Consider the following 22,750-nt stretch of genomic DNA (forward strand, 5'->3'; position numbering starts at 1 on the left):
ATAACATTTTTAGCACAATTCAGTCATTATGCTATTGGTGTCAAAGAAGAATGTATATTTACTGCACGAGACCGATAAACGCAAACGAGCGAATAATCACATAACGTTTTGTTATGTACAGACGTACAGTATAATATGAGTATACGAGTTCCTACTATAAAGTAGATATTATTATAGACATCTATTATGATGACTGATTTTCCTAAAAAAATGTGGCTAAAATTTTCAATTCAGCATTTTGTTCTACTCGTCCAAGTATTTGTTCATTAATTGAAAAAGGAATCCAATGTGAAATATATTTAAGACAATGAAGTATAAAAATTTAGTCAAGCTAAATAGGAAAGTCAATTGGTGAAAAAAATTTAAATACCACATTCCACATTATTTAAATTTATAAAAGTTTCTTTAAATTAACTTCGATTTATTTAATATTGGATTACAGTGGTTAGAACATTATATACCCATTTTATTATTAGTATTATTAACAAAATACGTAAATAAAACATAACTTTTTAGTTATTGATTTTATACGCAGTATAGAATGACTAGCAATCGAGTTTCCTGATGATTTAGTACCTAATATAATTTCTATATGAGAAATCGTACATTTAAATTCGTCTAATTTAAATATTATCAAAAGTATAAATACCAAAAACATTAAAAGAAATATGTTTCTATTTTTTTTAAATTTATTTTTATACTGATATAATTAACGCATTCGCAAATCAACAGTCATGGCGTAAAGTTTAAGTTTTTCATCAGTATACAGTATACTAATTTGTTTTTTATAATTGCACAGTTAATAAAATATTTCTATGTATATTTATTAAACACATAAATTATTATTGATGTTTCCGAAAAAAAAAATGTTTATAATACACCTAATTAGATGAAAGAAAATCATTATGAAAGCAAGGTGTAGTAGCAAAATGAATAAATTTAGCCTTGTCTATAAGATTTATCTAATTAAAAACTTCGCGTTATCGTTCATTACATTTTTGCGATGGAGAAAAAGATAAGACAATAACACCTATTTATTATGACTACGAGTATCAAAAATAACTAAGGTAAACTGACATAAAATGTTTATCATAACTCACAATCTTGTAATATTTGTAGATAGAGAAACGATAGCAAAAGAAAAATATTAATATTTGCTGAAATTATGTTGCAAAACCCATATTCGTTAGCAATATTTTTTTTTATATTATTTATTAAGAATTTAATATACAATCTGTGAAAAAAACAATTTACAATAAGCTGAATAAGCATATTATTTAATTAGAGAATATAAGACACGACAAGTATAAATAAAATAAGTCACCCTTCACCAGTGCCACTTGTTTTACAGGATTATTAGCGATATTAATCACAATTTATAAATCATATAATAATAATAATAACAATTAAATTAAAAGGCGGTAGCCGGTATATATTATTATGTAATGTCAAAAAAAATCACTTTTCAAAAATTATTATATTTAAAACAATTATAATATGTAAGTTAAACATAGATATATGATTGGAAGAGCCCGAAGAACATATGATATTTTACAAAGTATTTACTTTGTGAGGCAAACAGTGCAACAATATCATACTATACACATGTGCCGATAAAGTGGACACGACGACGCACTTTTCGCGCGCATAAAAGTACAAATGTACAATCGTCAATCACGGAACGGTACATCGAAACGATAGACGACTGACTCATAGCTTTGGACACAATTATCAACAATCCTAAAAGAACGATTTAAATTAAGAACGAATTTATGGTTAGGGTGGGGGCTGAATTGTAAATAATAATAATAATAACAACTCTGACGCAAAATAATGTATTTTTGCATTAAACAATGCATGCGTTTTAATTTTTCGGATTCCATAAAATGGTGGTAGAAAGATGTAAAACTGTATTCCAGTCAACGTTGCAAAATTTTATAGGTATTCCAGCATCCAGCTGCCTGACGACATTTTTCAAGTTAAGTTATTCTACACAAGTTTTTGTCGAAAATAACCTCCCGGTGTGTCTTTAGTAGTAAGTTAATGATTTGAAAAAATAATTATTTAAAACCAGGAAAATGTTTACTCTGCAGCTGTCTGCCTATTTATATACTATTACATATCTATATCTATACTATTATATAAAATCGTAAGGGTTTTTCTACGACCGCGCTAACCGAGAAAACTACTGAACAGATTTTTACTGTTATATCCGACACTCTGGCACTCTTCTGAAGGTTTTAGTACCACTATTGTCAATAAAAAATAATTATAAAGTTCTTGAAAAATTAAAAAACAAAGCTAATTTTTTTATTCTTACCAAATACTCCTACGTTTGATCTATTATTCACGATTTAATTTTATTGGTCACTACAGTTATAATTATTTACGTACTCTGTCGTAAATGAAAACATTTGCCGAAATTAAAAATTACAAAATATAATACAATCTATACTATTATATAAAATTGTAATAGTTTTTTATCTGTATTTATTTTTAATAAAAATATATAAAATAAATAAATAAATAAATAAAATACATTTATACTGCTAGAAAAATTTCAATCTGTTTTCATTAACCGTTTTTTATATTTACTTGCCGATCACACTAAACAATAATATTTGAATAAAAAATTCTACATTTCATGGTCCGAAGGTAAAATTATCAACCAATCACGGGCGAAGTCGTAACGGGTCGGCTATATTATATTATATTATATTTATAGTCTATTTCTAGCGTATATCTTATTGTCGTTGAGTATATGTCAGTACTCAGTATGACGGTATTCCGAATAGGATTCAATATTAAATTATTCTATAGAGAAAAAGATTCTGAGACAGTGTGTTGATCGTCATTCGTCAGCCTCTATTTTTCAAAATATTTTCTTGAATGTTTAAAGACTTTAAGTAATTTATTTTAGATTCTAAGCGAAGTGATGATGAATGTGTATATTGATTTTACAGTGATTTTTTTTTGTGTTTGTAAATATTTTATAGGACAGTAAAAATACTTTGATTTTTAAAAATAGGGGTGGTTTCTGTAAGCAAATTGAATTTTATTAGTACTTCGAGAAATCAAAAGTAAAATTTTTAAAATTAAATTTTATTATCGAGAAATACGTGGATTTTTACGCAGATTTAACAAAACCGATTTTTTTTTTGAAACGAATAACCGCAAATACTTGAAATTTTCACTATATGCTTATGTAAACATTTTTTAAATGTTTCTCAATGTTTGAAGTTTAAATTGTTACGACATTGCATCAATCATTGTATATTTATCCTACAAAATAAAAAATAACTTTTTCCCCTTAAACAATTTTCGTAATTGTATTGTAATTCAACAACGAATAACATGATGTTTATATTATAATTTTCTATATGCATGGTATCATTTTTAAAATATTTTGATTTATAAAGTTTTTTAAGCATGAGAAATTGTTGATATTTTTTAATTATTTTTTTATAAATGACGACGGGAAATTATTCACAGAATCAAAATTTTTGAAAATCTAGTACAGATTTGTATATGAATTATTCTTATATCAGTATAAAAATATACAGGCACATTTTTTTATTAAAGCATTTTAGGTTAAAAATGTTTTAAAAGTAGTCAAAATCAAAAATAATTTACAAACTACATACCTATTTTATTTTGTAGTAAGAAAATTATAAGATTTATATTTATATTATAATTATGTTTGTGTAACTCAAAAAAATACTACTCGTAAATTTAAAAAGTAAAGTTTTAGCCATTCCGTATATTATTATTATGACTATATATATATATATATATAAAGACAATGATATTTCCAAAGTATTATGTAACTGATCGTATATTATAATTTAATGCAATTAGAAAAAAATATAGGTAAGTACTTATCTTATAAAATATCTTTAGAAAATAGAAACATATTATAGGCAAAGCGATCTCCTTTTTTTTGTTAATTAAATATAATATAGGTAATATTACTATATTCCATAGTATTATTATTATATGATTTAATATTACAACAGTGTCGATTATTCAAGGGATTCGAAATAAGTCAATAATCCATTGCCCAAGACGGAAATAAAGCCGTATAATCTAGTTTATAGAGGTGTCCTAGTTTTGTATAAGGGCCAAGGGGAACAAATTAACTAACAATTTAAAGAAACCACTATGAACTTAATAACAGATATTAAATATTTTAATATACGAACGCTTCACTTCACTTATTACAGCCTACAGAGTACAGGATACATAAGTATCGTATATTTTAAACGTTGACAATAAAAAATACGTTCTCAAAAATACGTCTGTCGAATTGAATAAAAAACACGACTACACAAAGATTAACAATCCAAATACCATATTACCATAATTATAATAATATGTAAATTGTGGTGGTTAGAATGTCAAATAGCGATGATACGCCTACGGGACAACCACAGTATTAATATATAATAATATAGTAATAGAAATAAAGCCACACAAATAAAAGTATTTTAATTTATTTTATCATTGATCGAAGCACAATCAAGGCACAAGTTTTATAAAAAATATTATAAGCCATTTTATTTTTACACAAATTTTACAAATAACATTAATATGAATACGAACATACGGTCGACCAAGAATTCTCAGTATTCTCACGTCTCATCCTCATTTTCACTTCAATAATGAATTTAATCAAGTTCTGATTTTTGGAATTTTTAAGTATACTTATATTATACTTAAGGATAATATTTTTTAGACACTTAGATTTTTTTAGATTGAAATGAGCGATGACGATCTGTCAGTCTATTACAAAGTATATTTTATGATATATTATTTAATATATTTTACTAAGTAATTAATTTTATTATTAGCATTTTAATTTAAATTTTACCGAAATCAATGTATTCATTATTTTATTATTTATTATTATTTAGTTATAATTATTGTAATACTACAATTAGTACATATTTATATCATTTTCAATGGCCGAATCTGTGGACAACTTTTTTAACTTGGATGAACATAATAGTTTGTGTTTTATAAACACTTATAAAGTATACATTTGATAAAAAACAATTAACTATTTAAAATATTTATTAAATGGTCATATCTTTTGTAATATTATTATATAAATCTGTTTATGTATATCAGGATATTTTGAAAATATCAACAGCTAATTTATCAGTAGAAATGCTGGTCTTAAAGAATAGTTTACCAGCTAGCTTTGTATTTGAAGACTTGAAAAATCAATGTTATAAAAGTTCGTTTCCAAATGTCTATAAACTAGTTCAAGTGGGAATGACAATTCCAATTTCTTCTTCAACGTGTGAACGCTCCTTCTCAACTATGCGTAAATTGAAAAACTGGTTACGCACCAGTATGGGCCAAGAAAGATTTACTAAGCTATCTACGCTTAGTATTGAGAGAGATCTTACCAATAAAATAGAGGGGAAAATTATATTGCAAAAATGTGCAATATCAAACAGAAAATTAAATCTTGTTTAACATTAATAATTAACGATTACATTTTATTATAACTTATAATATAAATTACTTTTAAATATTTGTTTTTATTTTTGATAAAAATTTATAATTATCGCAATGTAGTTATTATAGTATTTTTTTTTGTGGGGGGGGGTGTACCACGGATCTATGTACCATAAATTATTTTAGCACCCCCTAAATTCACACCCTATGTGCACCTATGATTTTCATTTTCATTTATTATTGTTATTAAATTTTGTGTCAACGCCGTCTTACTGTAGAACGGTGTGAATAGATCTGTGACATGAATAAGCAATAACTAGCTTAAATCAATTTCAACGTTTAAATTTTTTGAAAATGTGTATATAAATTATTAATAAAATATAATAGTAAACATTAAAGTTCCAAGTCTCATGATTAGTATATTATATTATTAAATTAAAACAAAATAATTATGGTTTATGATAGGAAAAATGCACAAAATATAATTTTGTGTTTTTAAATGTAGAAAAGATATGGAAATTTACGAATGTGTATTTGGGAACTATGTCACTTCTTTAGTTTTCACCTCGTGAAATAATACATTACTATAACTAATCTAAACAAAAACATTGCATTTTTTTCCATAAAACAAGTTTTTTTTTATATTTAGGCATATGCGCATATTATGAGATATTATAATATAAAACAATATATACATATATATTTACATTATAATGTAAAAAATCAAAAATGTTATATGTCTGTAAATCAAAATAATTATAAACATTTGAAAAAGTTTAAAAATATCTGTTATTGAAATTTTTCAAGAAAATTGATTTTGGTAGGAGTCGTTCATGCTTTTGGTGAATTACTGTAAATATTGTTACCAGTAGACATGTCAATAAATCTAAAACAGTTAAATACATATTGTGGCTGATGTTGTAGTGTCCTCATCTATAGTCTATAACTTATCCGTTTGACCAGGAAATTAACTGCCGAACATTTGGCTAGTTGACTGTTGTTTAATGGGCACACGCCGTGCAAAACCGAACCTTCTATAACATTTACATTTTTGTCATGCAAATTATATTATTATTATTAGCATTATTACATATTATTATATTATAACCTATATTAAAGTCGCGTAACAAAATATGTTATTGCGGATCACGTGCGACGTGCCCGACAATATACCATCAGGCCACGGTCGGTGGGCAATTATTTTTTCGCGTTACTGCGTGTTAGTGCGTAATTATAAGTACCTATTTCATTATTTAAACCCCGTTAAATTGTTGGCTATTAAACGTAAAAACGTATAATTCAATAATATCATATAGGTTTGCATACAATGCCCATATAATATCTCATGTCACAGCGTTATACAGTTAGTTTTCGAGTAAAAACCATAATAATTATATAAAATCGTATATTAAAACAATAGTACATTAATCACCGACAGATAAATAAAAAATGTTATAGCAAAAAATGAAACGAAATGGATGTTTGTTAATTGTTACTACAATTGTATTCAAAATTGAATTTAGTAGAAATCTGGTTACTCATCGGTTTTTTATTATAGTTTATTGCGCATTATAATATTATAAATTATAATAGTGTGTATGGTGCGTTATTTATAAAATAATTGGTATGTACCCTTAATGGTAAGGATAGAAGAAGTTTGAGATTTATAGAGAGATGAACAATGAGTTGCATTTTCAGCACTTCTATGGCGTCAACGACTGCGCAATTTTTGTTCTTATTTTAATTCAAAGTTTGTGTAACAATTATATCATAGATTTATAATCTATGTAACATTCAAGATATCTACGATATACACATAATGACATATTATTATTATTTTTCTTTGTGTAAAAAAATAAGCTCTCTTTTGGTCTTTTGGTTTTTATAAACTTATATTATTTTTCTTAACTATTAATTTGCTCTAATTTATTTAAATCCTATGAAATTGTACGTCATGCTCAATCATATTAATGAATTACTATTTTATAAAAATTGTATTTTATGTGTCTACTTATAGCTGATCCTAAACATATTTTATCATACATTAAATGTAATTGACAGAATAGCTACATTTTGAAGAAATTATTCATTATGTAACTAATATTATATTTATTATAAGTATTTACGTTATAATAATTTTTTTTTAGTATAGTTTTTGTAAATAAATGATCTTTGATTCTTTGATTATCGGTTGAGTAACATCGAACATTGGTGACCGCAATTGGTAAAGGTACTGTATTTGATTTACACTATTATTTTTGAATGCATCGAACTGATAGATGATAATGATAGTTTAGAATATAGATAGATAATATATTAATATGTGTAATTAATCTGTAAATCATAATCGCAAGTATGGATAATTGGCCTTTTTAATTATTGTAATGAATATTGAATATATTAATTAATCTATAAATAGATTAATGAACATTGTACACTATACAGTGTGAATTGAAAAATATTTATTTCGACTGCTATCGATGATACTACGAGAGTTACTCATTATTACTCATTACTCCAAACAATATCCAAATAATATCTGTACTACCTAAAATGGCTAAAATTTTTTTAAATTTTAAAGGTTATTAGACATGTATACAAATAAAATTATGCAAGAACAAATACGTCATCGATGAAGGACCTTTTTAACGTGTGCTATATTATTTATTGATTACTACATTATTATACAATTTTTCTGGATTGTAGACTCATAGGCGCAAATAGCGTTTGAGATTTGGGGGGGGGGCTGAAGCCCTAGCTACTGAATGAAGCATTGAAGCATTTATACAGGTAATTAACACCTAAAAAATTTTTTAATACAACATATATATATATCGTATACTGCTTACTTAATTACAATATTGACAGAAAATATAACTTACTAAAAGTTTTTTTAAATGTGCTATTTCATCTAGTTATAATAGTCGTCAAAATTATATTTATAATATATAATATACATTATACATTTAAACACCACATAACTTTTAGGAAAACAATAGGAATTATTACTGTAAGTATGGCTTTAGAGCAACAAGTAACAACAAAATAATATAATTATAGAACACATTTTTATTTTAAAAAATGTACCTAATACATTTTTAGAGCTGCATTCTTCGGTTGGATTGAACCTATTAGTTATTATAGTATAGCCCGTATAATAGGCGTATAAAATATGACGTATAATAGCCAAATGGGTACATCAATATGAGCTGCAACAATAGACTCCGTAATAAGAATGCTTATTATTCTTAGTTCTTGGTAGGTATTATGGTTTATGGCTATCTACAATATACAATAATTATAAAAATAATACCACGATAAATAAAATTTGTTCATTTACGAATTACATAATCTTAAAAATACGAACACGAATATTGCATCATAAACTATAATAATACTGATAAAGCTTAAAAAAAATTAGGAAATGTTTGGGGGGGCTATTGAAGTGTTTGGGGTGGCTTAGCCCCTAAAGCTCCTCCCCTATTTGGGCCTATGATTGTAGTATGATCGTAATCTATTCCTTATGGGTGAATAAATTCAATTTTAATAACATATGACAGGCATAGATATACCATTATATTATATAATAGTTTCTATTGTTCGTAGGTAAATTATATACAAATAAATAATATTTCTTTTGTCATTGTCACATTTTTTCATTATTTTTTTTTTTTTTTTTAGTTAATTTTAAAACCAAATAATTTATTAAACACATTAGCTATAAGTATTAAAATGTTGTACTTGTATACATCATAATTCATAATTAAAAAATAATATACAATGCAATTATTTTTTCTTCTATGTGTAATATGTATTGTTTATATTAATCTAGGTTTTCAAAAATGTTATCAGCAATTAAATGGCTTCATGTATAAAACTAATCGTTATTTAAGACACGCACAACATATTTATTAACAAGCATATTACTCATAAAAATACAATTCATTATGATTTTAAAATATATCTTATTTTAAAATTATAATGAATTGTATAATAATGCTAATGTTAATTTTGGATAAAATATAAATAAAAATTACGCTAAACAATTCATCGGTATTTAAATACTTACCGACAGTGTTTAACAAGGACAAAACAATTTATTACAATAATTTGTACACGTAAGTAATAGATCTACGAAGAAAAATATATGTTAATATAAAAGATTAAAAAGTATGTGTTTACAACATTTAAACACTGTATTAAAAACCACTTGTACAATCATTCCTATTAAATGTTATTTGAGTTCATTCTCACATTAAGGTAGTGATGCTGCAATAGAAGGACAATCCAATCTAAATGTTTACTTTAATATATGTAATAGACGCGCACACACACGCACGCACACACACACACACACAACACACACACACACACACACACACACACACACACACACACACACACACACACACACACACACACACACACACACACACATACACACACACATACACACACCCACACATATATTATTATACATATACACAATATAAATTACTGATTGCATATTTGCATTAAATATTTTTCTGGAATTAATTTAAACAAAGACGTATATTAATAAATAGTAATTATACAAAATGTATATTGTTTTATGCTGTTATAAACCAAAAGTAATTGTGATAATGTGATTAAAAATATAGGTATAGGTACTAGGTATATCGTATAATATATAACTTAATAATCACTTGATAGGTTTTACTTTGTTCGTACTTATCAAGTAACTTGTAGACAATTTGTAGAAAACAACTGTGAACATAAAATTAATATATATATTTAATAATAGTATTAGTAACATTTTTAGGTCTTAAACCACGGACACGTGAAAATGATTAAAAAATTACTAATCATTGATTATTTGTAATTGTTTACCTCCCTCCTCCCATGAACATATCTGTATACTCACCAATGTTTATAACTTACTAAAATACAAATATAATTTAATAAATCGCTGGAAATTCTTTGAGTATACTAATTTTATTGTTACTGTATAAAGTATTTAAAATAAAAAGTTTACATATTTTTCTAGTACAGATATGTACTTTTTATGGTTTATTTTTATTTGAACGACGCGTGTCTATAATTATATAATCAAATAATTCATTGAAATAAATTATGGTCCTTGTTTACAATAAATAATAATTTATACGCACGATTAAACTTATAATAATATTGTGCAACATGTTTTTCTAATGGCATCTTGAAGAGAACGCAGAGCGATCACCACCCCCACCGCCGGATATATTAATTTAAGATATCTTTTTACATTACAAAAAGGCTATAAAGCTCATACCTCTAAATGTTAGTCAAAATTAATATTGAAATTTAATAAAGTTGTGCACAATAATATACATGATAGCCACATATTGTTTCAAATTAATATTTTTAAAATCTTTAAATCTTATCATTTTTAATCATTTTTTATAATGACATTTATAAATTAATCGAATATAATCTAGGACTATACAGTCGATCACAGAATTTGGACGATTATTTTCGATTTTTTAAAAATTATTCAGTATTTTATTGCTTTAGTTTTAATATTCCCTAGCTAGTGATACTATCACTGAGTAAAACTCAGATATTTTAACTATATGCATATTAGTATATTATAAATTATAATTCTAGTCTACTAATTACTATATATCAAACTAACCTGGCTCGGCTGGCCCTGTAGACCGGGTGCGTATATAAATAGTTTTACATGTAAATATCTTATGAGATTTCAAAGGGAATTGCGTCGGTGTATACTTACCTGCCGCCTACGTCAGGAGTATTAAGCCCGCACAAAAGATTAGTTTTACGCATTTATTACAATATAATGCGTACTTTTTAGTATCTCTTCTTCAACGTATACTCATATAGCTCGATCACTCGTATAATTTTACAGTGTCATACGTCGGCAAATTAACAATAATAAAACAATAACAACAATAACTGGGTGGCCGCGGTGGTGATGTTATAATGAACGATATGATATTTTTATGACATCATTATTATTATATTGCTCGCCATGTGCCGGCTTTACCGGGAATTTTTCTCACTAATAATTGTATATATATCACAGTGGGTGTAGAACTCAAAATGTGATGATTCTTCCGGGGCAGGATCCCAGTCCCTGCACGTCCACCCCCCTCCCGACAAGGGTGTCTTCTACGCCAACAATATATATGGTTGCACGCGAATGACCGTGGGAACTGGGTACGCGACGCTTTCCCTTCTCGCGAATCCCGAGATCGTATAATATTATATTATGGTCCTACTCCAGGCCGTGTGTTTTATATCCGACGCATACCTACGTTATCGATATTTTATATTATAATTATATTAATGTATCCCACGTCGTATATTATACGCAATATGATATTATTTATACAGGGTGATTCTCCAAGTACGTGTTCATCACCCCCTTTTTCTTCTTTAATAAGTCGCGGTTATTTAAAATCTGATATTTTAAATTTTTAAATAAATTTAAAGACCCTATTTTTAAATTCTTAAGATTTTTTGTTCTACTTACAGTGTCTTACGGAGATACAAAATTCTGTTTTTAAAATGGTAATTCCCTTTTTACATAACAAATTATTCAGCGGTTAACTTTTCTGAACATTTTTACATAGATATCAAAATCAAATTTCGAATGAATAGTTTTCGAGTTATATTTAACTTTGTGTATTAATGATATATCTATAAACATTAATTACTTGTAAAAATGGTTTAAACATAATAAACACTAGATCCAATATTAAATATATTTTAAATTTTTGTAAGACTATTTTTAAGGACTATTATTTATACTATTAGTATAAACAGCATTTTAACAACTACAAGAAATGTCAAGTTCATCAAAACTATCAAAACAATTATCGACTAAATAACCTACAATAAAAAAAAAGGTGGTTCTCATTTGTAAAACAAGAATTTTGTATCCACACAACATACTCGTTAAGCAATTCAAGAATTTTAAAATATGGTCTTTAGTATATTTAAAAATTCTAAATATCAGAATTTGAATAAATTCATTATTAAATGAAACAATGGGGGTGAGCATACTTGGTGAATTGTCCTGTATATTTATGCTCACGTGTATTACACATTTACACATCATACGGAGTGTTACATTTTACACACCGATAAAGCGATAATGAACCATATTTTTGTCGCAGTATTAAACGTGGTTTCGATACTTCTCATAACGACAATCTAAAATTTCATTATAATTTATTTGATTGAACAATGGTCGAGAAAAGAACACCTTTCTGAAAAACGGTCAATAATCATCGAAAAAATGACTGTATAATATGGGTACTGTAGAGTTTTACTGTAAACATTTAATTAAAGATGCAGCACCACAGCGGGTCGCATATTTTGCAAGACGACGCCATTAATTGCGAAAAAAGTACATTTGTATTTCCTAAACTTAATTTAAAAATGATAGTGTCTCGGGTCAAATGAAATATGAATCACTCTGTATGGTCGATAAACCCGCGTACGTTCGTAACACGAAATTCCAAACGTTCAGCGGTTTTAAATTTTTTTTTTTTTTTTGTTAAACGTACATAATAACTTCAGTGGTTCGAAACGGAAAAAGTATGGAAAAAATTTACATTCAAATTTCTATGAATTCATCAATCCCGTATTGGCGGTGTAAAACGTGCCACGTCACATTCTACCTTTGAACTCGTTTCGCAACATTTGTGCACAAACATCGAAATAACGATATCAACTCTCGGCTGTAAATTGCAATATAATATACATAATATTACAATAATAACACGAGTTTATAATAAATAATAATATATCTACGCTGCAAATCGGTAAACAACGAAAAAATATATATAATATAGATACCCAAAATTGTATACTAATAAATAATATAATAATATTATAAATATATACAAATAACTGACTAAGTGCCTTCTTCATTGAAAAGCTTCTTAAATGTATTATCCTAGCCATCATATAATCGATCATCATTATCATTTATAATTCTATTTGTAACAGTTTATGGATCGTATTATAAAATAAAAAATATACCTAATATTATTGATTTTAACGTTACATCCAGATCTAGAAATACGACCCTGCCAAATTTATTATCAAAAACTTAAAAGTGCAATCGACTTGTATCGTTCGATTTTAAAAGCAATTTTAATTATAAATAATACACAATACTATTAACATAATTATGTATTTAAGCAATATCGATGTATTATAAAATTAAAAGAGAAAAAATCAAAAAGCAAAAATTGTGTAAGAAAGTTATATTACAAAAAAATACAAACTATTCTTCGCAAGGAAAGTTTTAGGTTTTTAACATTCGTTATGCGTGTAATTGCCAAATATTATACTGAAATGGTTAACAGTTGGTTGGTCTTATAAATAAGCGAATGACAGTTATTACAATTTATATTGTTTTATCAGTAGAAAAAAATTTCCTGAAATTATAATAACGATTCTTAAATCAGGAAAAAATTTTAATTTTTTTATAATTATTTCTGAAAGTGGAGAACAAATCGTTTTAAAATTATACTCATGAAATTAATTACATGTAATATACTAATATGAAAATAAATAACTCAATTTAAAAGGATTTAAACGTAAAAATAGCTCTTGAAGAGGGTGTATATTTCAACTATCAAAATATCAAGTTAATTTTCAACAATAAGTATTAATATTGAAGGAATTTTACCTACCTAACGCCTATAAGCCTTTATTATATAACTGATGTTTTAATACAAATATGTATTTTAAAAGATGAATAATCCAAAGAATAATGTAAAGAATGTAAATTGTTATCATATCATAATTTCCGGAACGTAAATTTATAAAACATATAAGTAATAACCTAAAACCGCAATGCAATACCTACACCTAATTCGTTAATCTATTGAAACTCTATATAAAAAAAAAAAAAAATACTCGCAGGTCTTAAACACAATATACTATTATTTTTAATATTTACAATGGAATAAGATACTGCTAAATTATTATTAATTAAGTCATAGTCTCAAGGAAATGACTGTAGATTATTTTTGTATGTCACAAAAAACCCTTATGAAGTCACTTTTTAATTTTTATTTGCGATTAAACTGTTTATCTAAAGTTTTCGACGTGTTATTATTAATGCATATATACTTAAATATAAAACGAAACCGAAATTCTTTTAAAATATACTAATATACATACAATTTTTTAGATAATAATATTAAACATATTGGCAATTGGCATAAAAAAAATATATAACTAGGATAAGAAATATTAATAGTATTATGTCTTATTAAAATTTATTTGGAAATATTTTACGGAAAACTGATTACCTCAATGTCAATAAAAATATATATTAATGTACTTAGTATGTATTCTATATGTAACTATAGTTATCACTATAAAATATAAATCATTTGTAATAAAAAATATTTATTTTATTCATTATTATATTAATCATGTATTCATGTACCATGACCACATAAATGACAATATAATTTTATTTTCGCCTTATTTTTTCCTGGTATTTTAATACTTATGATAAATGACTCAAATCTTATCGGTGATATTGAATTGAGTCCATGCTACTTTTATGTGTTTGAATTAAGTCCAGCTTATTATCTTATATCTTTGAATTGAATACGTACAGATAAAATGTCATAACTACCTACACAATAAAATTCACTCAAAATTAAATGCTTTTTTTCATTTGAGATATCCAAATATTTTTATTCTCGTGGACACTCTTCTGGGATTACAGTTTGATAGATATATAAAATTAAAAAGCAAAGTAAAAAAACCATGTAAAGAAACATAAGAAAAAGAAAAATTTTTACGTGAGCAGACAAATAATTAATATATAAATAACCAAATTTAGAGATTTGACTTTTTAAAATCTGTACCATTTTAATTTTTACCAGCCACTATTTAATTATTAACATTATTATATTACACATAATTATTATTATTATTTTAAAAATTTTATTATTATTAAAAACAATGTTATCAATCAATAATAGGCTGAAGGGACTCAACTAGAACAACCTAACAATATTGGTCGGACTCAACTCCGATAACCCAAAAGTATTTGCAGGACTTAATTCAATACTTGGGACTTAATTCAATGTCAACCAATCTTATAAATACCCATGTAATTATTTATCAAACTATCGTACGTCTAAAATGTATTACATTTTTAATTATGGATTTAGGTCATTTACAATATTATTTTATTTACAGTTCAAAAACACGAGTCGTTTAAGAAGTCTATAGTATACTAAGGGTGGTGTAGGACGTAATAATGTTATTGTATAAAGACGGTATAAGATCGATAATATTCTTGGCAGATAAAAAATAAGAGCAAACAATTTAGCGAGTTGTTAATGAAACCAAACCGTTGTGATTTATAGCGTTCGCCGTTAAGTACGTACGCCGTGTGCGTTAATCGGTTTCATCCTGTAACGGCTGTAACATTTTACCCCAAACGTGGAAAGTCGATTATAAAAAATAGAAGTTTGGCTAGAGAGTTGTTTGCCCTCCGGGACTATTTACTCACGTTATATGTATATGGTATAAATAAAACGCAAAAGATCAATTATTATTCGCCTCTGGGTAATATACTGGTATAGACATACACGAAATAATTATACCTGCAGCTACTTTCTTCAATACACAACGATTGTGTGTTTCATCTTGAGAAAAGTCTATAATAATTATAATAAGTAGGTAAATAACAATTATTATGCTAAATATGTTAACATTTAAAATAATACTATCGCAGATCAAAGAGTTGTAAAATACGTACACAGTTATACATTTATTGACTTATTATATCCTTTAATAGTTGGTACAATACGTACAAGTAGCAAAATATCATACGTATTAGGATTAAACAACACTACAACTTTGTACTGCTTATTTTTATTGATTACTTTATATCAGTAATAGTATAAACTATACAGACATGCGTTTAGATCTAAAAAATAAATAGCTATGATATGTCAAAATTTCCAATAATAAATAATTTACTATAAAAATATACAGTGTTTCACCAAATATGCTCACCCCCTTTTTTTCAATAAAGAAGTTACTTTGAGACTATATTTCCAAATTCTTAATTATTTGTACAACTTAAGGAGATACATAAAGATTAGAGACACAAACTTGTGTTAGCACAAATAACTTGTACTATTTTCCTACAAAAACAAGATACCGTTTTCCTCCAAAAAAAAAGGTTGGTTTCTATTTTCCTCCACATTATTTTTGACTAAAATTATGTCCATATTTTCCTCCAATATTTTAGCCAGTGTTATAGTGTTGTGTTCCGTATTATAAAGATAGAGTATGGCTAGGATCACATTTTGCGCATATCTGTTGGTTATAAATTCTGATTACTTAATTTCTAGGTATGTAATTACAAAAAGTAAAATAATTATTCATATTATGTCTAATTTTTATTTTATTTAAACAGGTATTCATTTGTTGCTGAAATGTCCTATGATTATAAAAAAATATAATATTATATAGTGTACCTAGCGATTTTACTATATTTTACATTTTGTCTGGTTGCGTTATCAGTGTTATCACTAACCACTTATTATTATCTAATTTTTTTTTATTATTTTGTTTATTGATTGATGCATCTTTATCGACGTACGATTTTTACTTACTAAACTAACTTTACTATCTTGATACTTTTTTATTATATTCATTCTCTTTTTAGCCACCCGCCAAGTTCGGCGCGTATGATCTATTATTATATTTTAATTATACTTTAAATATTTAATTTGTCCTTTTATTTTTAATTTAACATTCTAAGAACAAATAGTGATTTTATTATTTTGGAGGAAAATGGACAGTGGAGGAAAACGGTATATCGTTTTTGGAGGATCTGCCTAAAAAATGATACAGTTGACAATCATTGCAGTTGGGAAATATACTAGTATTTTAAGCATGGGAATGTGCAGAAGTATATACAGGTAATGCAAAATCATCAAAGAGGACTGTTCACTCTTTAAGGATATTTTGCTTATTATTATCAGGGCCGTACCGAGGACACAGCACTAATATTTCGGTTCGTAAGTCGTACATAAGCACGATTTTCACGACCTGTACGCACGTCTATAGTTTTAAGTATATAATTATAGTTTAATCATACCATTACTTATAAATTATAAATTATAGTAATAAATAAATATGAATAGATTGTGTAAGTGTGTTTTATTCAAAAGAGAGATATTACCAATTGTAAAGAGATATAACAGGTACAATGAAGTACAGTGGCGAACATAATATAGTATACTCTTACTTTGATGGATTCAGTGATTTATCCATCACACTGTAAATCATAAATCATCACTGTAAAAATTGATCAAGACCTGCAGATACAATATTTACAAGTTCTTGGCATAATCTCTCCACAACTTCACTATTAAACAACTATGCCAAAAAGAATAGCGGTGATCATACTATAAAATAAAAACTCGAATCAGATTTAAAGTAAAGTCTTGCAGTAAAGCTATATAAAACTGTTCCAGTATAAAGTTCCTTAAGTGAATATAGACAGTAGATCACATTCAACAGTTTTGAATCAAATTCATTGTGAAAGGATACTATCATACAATTATTAAAGTTTTACAATTTTTAAAAAATTATATACTTTATTTTAAAATCCGTGTTAGTAAAAAAAATATATTTAAGTAAACAATCTATGTTAAAATGAATTCCTCCTCCTGCAAATATGTACACACCAGCTTAGAATATTATATTATAAGTTATAATAGTATAATCATTAATCACTGAGATGATTTATACATTTACACTTAAATATTTAAAATAATAAACGTTCACTGAATTATGTTGAGTTTAAAGTAAGAAAAATATTATACCATATCCATAATAATTATTATATCAAAATATATATAAATATACAACAATACGACAGTCAACTATGTATATACCATCGGGATTTTTATTTTATGATTAAATTCAATGATTTGTGTTCGTGACATTTGAGTCAAGTATTAATTTTGTATTATAGTGCTATACTACTATTATAGTCTAAACTCAATGTACTATAAGCAATATCAGATGTATAATAATTTACATCCATTTGTTATAAATCATTATTATAGTTTAATAACAATTAGTAGAACTAGATAATAAATCCAATTACTAAATTATATAATAGGTACGGCTATTATCTTTAAAACATTATATTATAATATATAATACGAAACGATATTCGTTGAATTCGTCCAATACAAATGAAATACGCTTATTATTTATACATATTATTATTGCTGTGCGAATGCCAATAATATATACACATAAGTTTAAACATACTAGTATACTATCCACTACCTATTATTTAGTAATACAGTAATGCCCTTACATATTTTTATTATTTCACATACTATAATTACCCTATTCAAGTTGTAATAATAATAAAATATAAACCTATAATTTGTAGTCTGTTTTCAATATTTTATAGATTTATAACAATATGAGATAGTATTTATTTTTAATTTTTAGCAGTCAATGACGATTTTTATTTAATTTCGTTTTTATATGATATAATAAAATTCTGTTTCAAAAGTTTAATGATATATGCAAACATAATAAGGCAATAGCTATGTATTATATAATATAGTTTACTCAATTTTTAAATAAAAATATCTTCAAATATAAATTAATATTTTATGTATGATATTTTCAGTTTAATACAATTTTAAAACTTTATTGGACAATTATTTTATGTTATATGATTAACAATTTTTTACAAGTTTTTTAGTTTTATGAAATTGTCAACATATTTATATACTTACTTTATAGATGTTTATTTTATAGTTTAATTTTCGACTAATTATTAATTTTTAGTTTCAGTCATCATTTGATTAAACAAATTTTTAATATCTCTAAGTATATCACTGAATTTTATAATTAACTTCAATTTTAAAATTGATTTACAAACATATTTCCAGTTTATTAGTGCATAGATAAGTACTCTAATACAGCTAAATAATGGTTATATTGTATTTGGTCCGTTTAAAATGTTTTTTTTGATTGTGGGAATTTACCATTGATTACAAATTGATAATAATTGTAATAATATATCACTATTTTGCACTGAGGTGAACGAATCGTTATTAGTTTATTATAACTATGTGAATATGACTATCAACTTTTAAGTATTTCAGATATTTATTATTTTATTGTAACCTTTTTCTGGCGATAATAACTAATGTTATAATGTTATATTTATATTTATATATACATTATATGGTATTAAAACTTATAAGAATAAAAAATACAAATAATTCGATTATTATTCAGATAATACGAGAATAACCTAATAAAGTTAATATTAACTATTAGATCAGCAATAATTATATATTATAAAATGATAATTTTAATTTTTCGATGTTTTTAAAACTTCATAATTTTAAATAAGGTTTGGAACATTGGAGAAACATTGAGTATATGATTGAATGGATATTGTCACATTGAACATATGATATTTTATAACTTTATATAAGAAATAAAAAAATAATTTATAACCAATTAATACCTAATGAGTAAAAATATTTCTTATGTACTTTTTTTTTTTTTTACTGGGCAAATAAATAATAACTACAACTTTTATTATTTTATAGATTTGTATGTATAAATGTAATCGTCAATAGACAATAGTAATTATTATATTACTCGATTATAGTATGATTATCTATATATTTTTACAAAGAATTCTTGCAGATGTTGTAGTAGATAACATAACTTCGTACGGTGTATACTTAGTTCACCGATACCCAAATCATATAGCAAAACTAAATTCTATATTTTATCTCCTAAGTAGGAAAAATCCAAAACAATAATTAAACTTAAAATTTTGTTCAAAGAATGGTTAAAAAATGTTGAAGAAAAGTAAGTAAGTAGTATACTAGTATAATATATATTTTATATCTATAAAATATATAATACATATATTTATATAATACATATAAATATATATTCAAATTATACCATAAATACTATACGATCCAAAATTGATACATTTTATACACCTGCTGTACTTTATTTTTCACGTTTTTTTTTTAATTTTTAAATTAGTATTTTATTTAAATAAGGTTTTAATTGAAATGATTACACGAGGCTTATTTATCACAAGACATAAGTGTATGGGGGTGAGGGAATTTACAATAAATATGACATAAGAAAAAAAAATGTTTGTTTCGAATTATTATGCTGCAGTATATGTTACTAGTTACAGTTTACAAAGAGATATTACAATATATGTAATATCATACAGGATGAATAATCCAAAGAAAAGTCTGATACATAATAGCCAATCATGAACTATTATACGTGTACACGTCAGTATAAACGACTCCATTCTCCCGGCCAAAGGGTTTTGTTAAATGGAGTGTGCGGGGCCCCTCCACTACCGTCACATCCACCTCCGCGTCCTCAAATTACATCCGTCAACAATCATCTCACGCATTGTCGTCGAAACGTTGATTATGTACGGAATCGCCGAACAATCTACACTGTATACGAAAAACACAAAATTTTAAAGTAAGTCGGGTTGTCGAAAAATAATACATAACTATACGATATACGTATACAGGGCGTTTGTCTCACAGAGAAATACTTTCAAAACGGCCGTGTATGGACCACACTGTAAACGTCAATACAATACTGTATTACTATTATTAACACTCCCCACGATACGTAGTGATAATGGTTTTCGACGGCGAGTGGCGAGCGTTGAAGCAGAAAGACGGTATGCGTGCTGCTGTATATTATATAGTACCTATCATTTAAATAATTTATTTTAACATTTTATCGAAACTACTACTGAAACTGACTGACATCACGTATTATGACGTATGAAAATTGTATTGAAATTATTAAAATGTTGAAAAAAATCGTCTCGATATGTATTGAAAATAAATACGTAATGGCAATAATTGATGAGTTAAATATTTTTTTCTCAATATAACTTTTTACTATAGCGAGTATACAATAATTAAAGACTAAAAAAGTATAGTGAACTAGAGGCACCCCTATGTGTGCGTGCAAATATCAGCATTTCACGACGATGTAATAGCTATACGGCTATACAACAATGCAACACCCACATACAGGGCAGAAACAGCTGACACAAACTAAAATTCGTGCTATTTATTCGTTCAAATTTTCAGCTTTCGTGTTCAGTATCGGCCGTCAAATCGAGAGTATTTTGTACTCACGATTAACACAATTTTCGAATCCAATAAATCGAACGCACCCGACTGAATTAGTTTGCACACGGAGTACGGACGCGGGGTCTAAACTATGATGACAGCGGCGCGGCGGCGACCGGATGAATTGAATTCGTCGCCAAGGTCAAAAAGTGGAGAAATATAACATTACCCTCCTCCGGCGGACCCAACACCATTCAGGCACTTTCCCTGCTCTACCCTCGGGGCATTTCAATTTTAAATGTCAATAGCCCGAAATATAGCTTTGATACTACACAGCCACTGTACCACTGTGTATAACATTGGAGCTAAACACGCGTGTTAAACGCGTTTATGTAAATCGTGTTTTGTGGATGTAACGTTCGTAATACTTAATAGATTATTATGTTGTACAATGTATTTGCAAGTATCATTGTAAACATTATAAATGCTTGTTAACGCAGTTAAGTAGCCTTGTAAGTTGTAACTTACAGCTTGTTACACCCAAGCACATGGTTTTAAACTTTTAATCCGACATTTAAAATAATTGATTAAAAATTAATACTTTTCGAAGTAATGAGTATTGTAAGTTAAATGAAACACTCTGTATATATAATTTATTACCGTGGTGGTGTAGTGTGTCTATGGTCTATCGTAGAACTCGTAGTTCATAGTGCTCATATACTACCGCGCGCCTTGGCGCTGTTTATCAAATCAAATGACGATAAATCGTTTAGATACCCGTTAGGTCAGTTGGTTCAATTTACAGGTTACTGGCTTTGGCTAATTTTGTATTGATAAATCACATAAGATACGACAATAAGATAATTGATATTTCAATAATTTACGAGTTGTTAAATAGTACAACTTACCAATAGGCAATAATCGTTCCCATAAATTTTACAATCGACTTCAACTAATAATATATACTAAATTTTTTATACAAAAATATACGCGGGAGGCGTAATTCTAACTATTTATCCATGCGTTAGTGGTTAAATAATAATCAATCATTAACCTTTTTTTCAAATAATTGAATAGGTGTATAAAAATTATTTCATATTTATCTACCTTAAAAACAA

This window comes from Rhopalosiphum maidis, chromosome 1 (genome assembly GCF_003676215.2).
Source record: "Rhopalosiphum maidis isolate BTI-1 chromosome 1, ASM367621v3, whole genome shotgun sequence".
Taxonomy (NCBI): Eukaryota; Metazoa; Arthropoda; class Insecta; order Hemiptera; family Aphididae; genus Rhopalosiphum; species Rhopalosiphum maidis.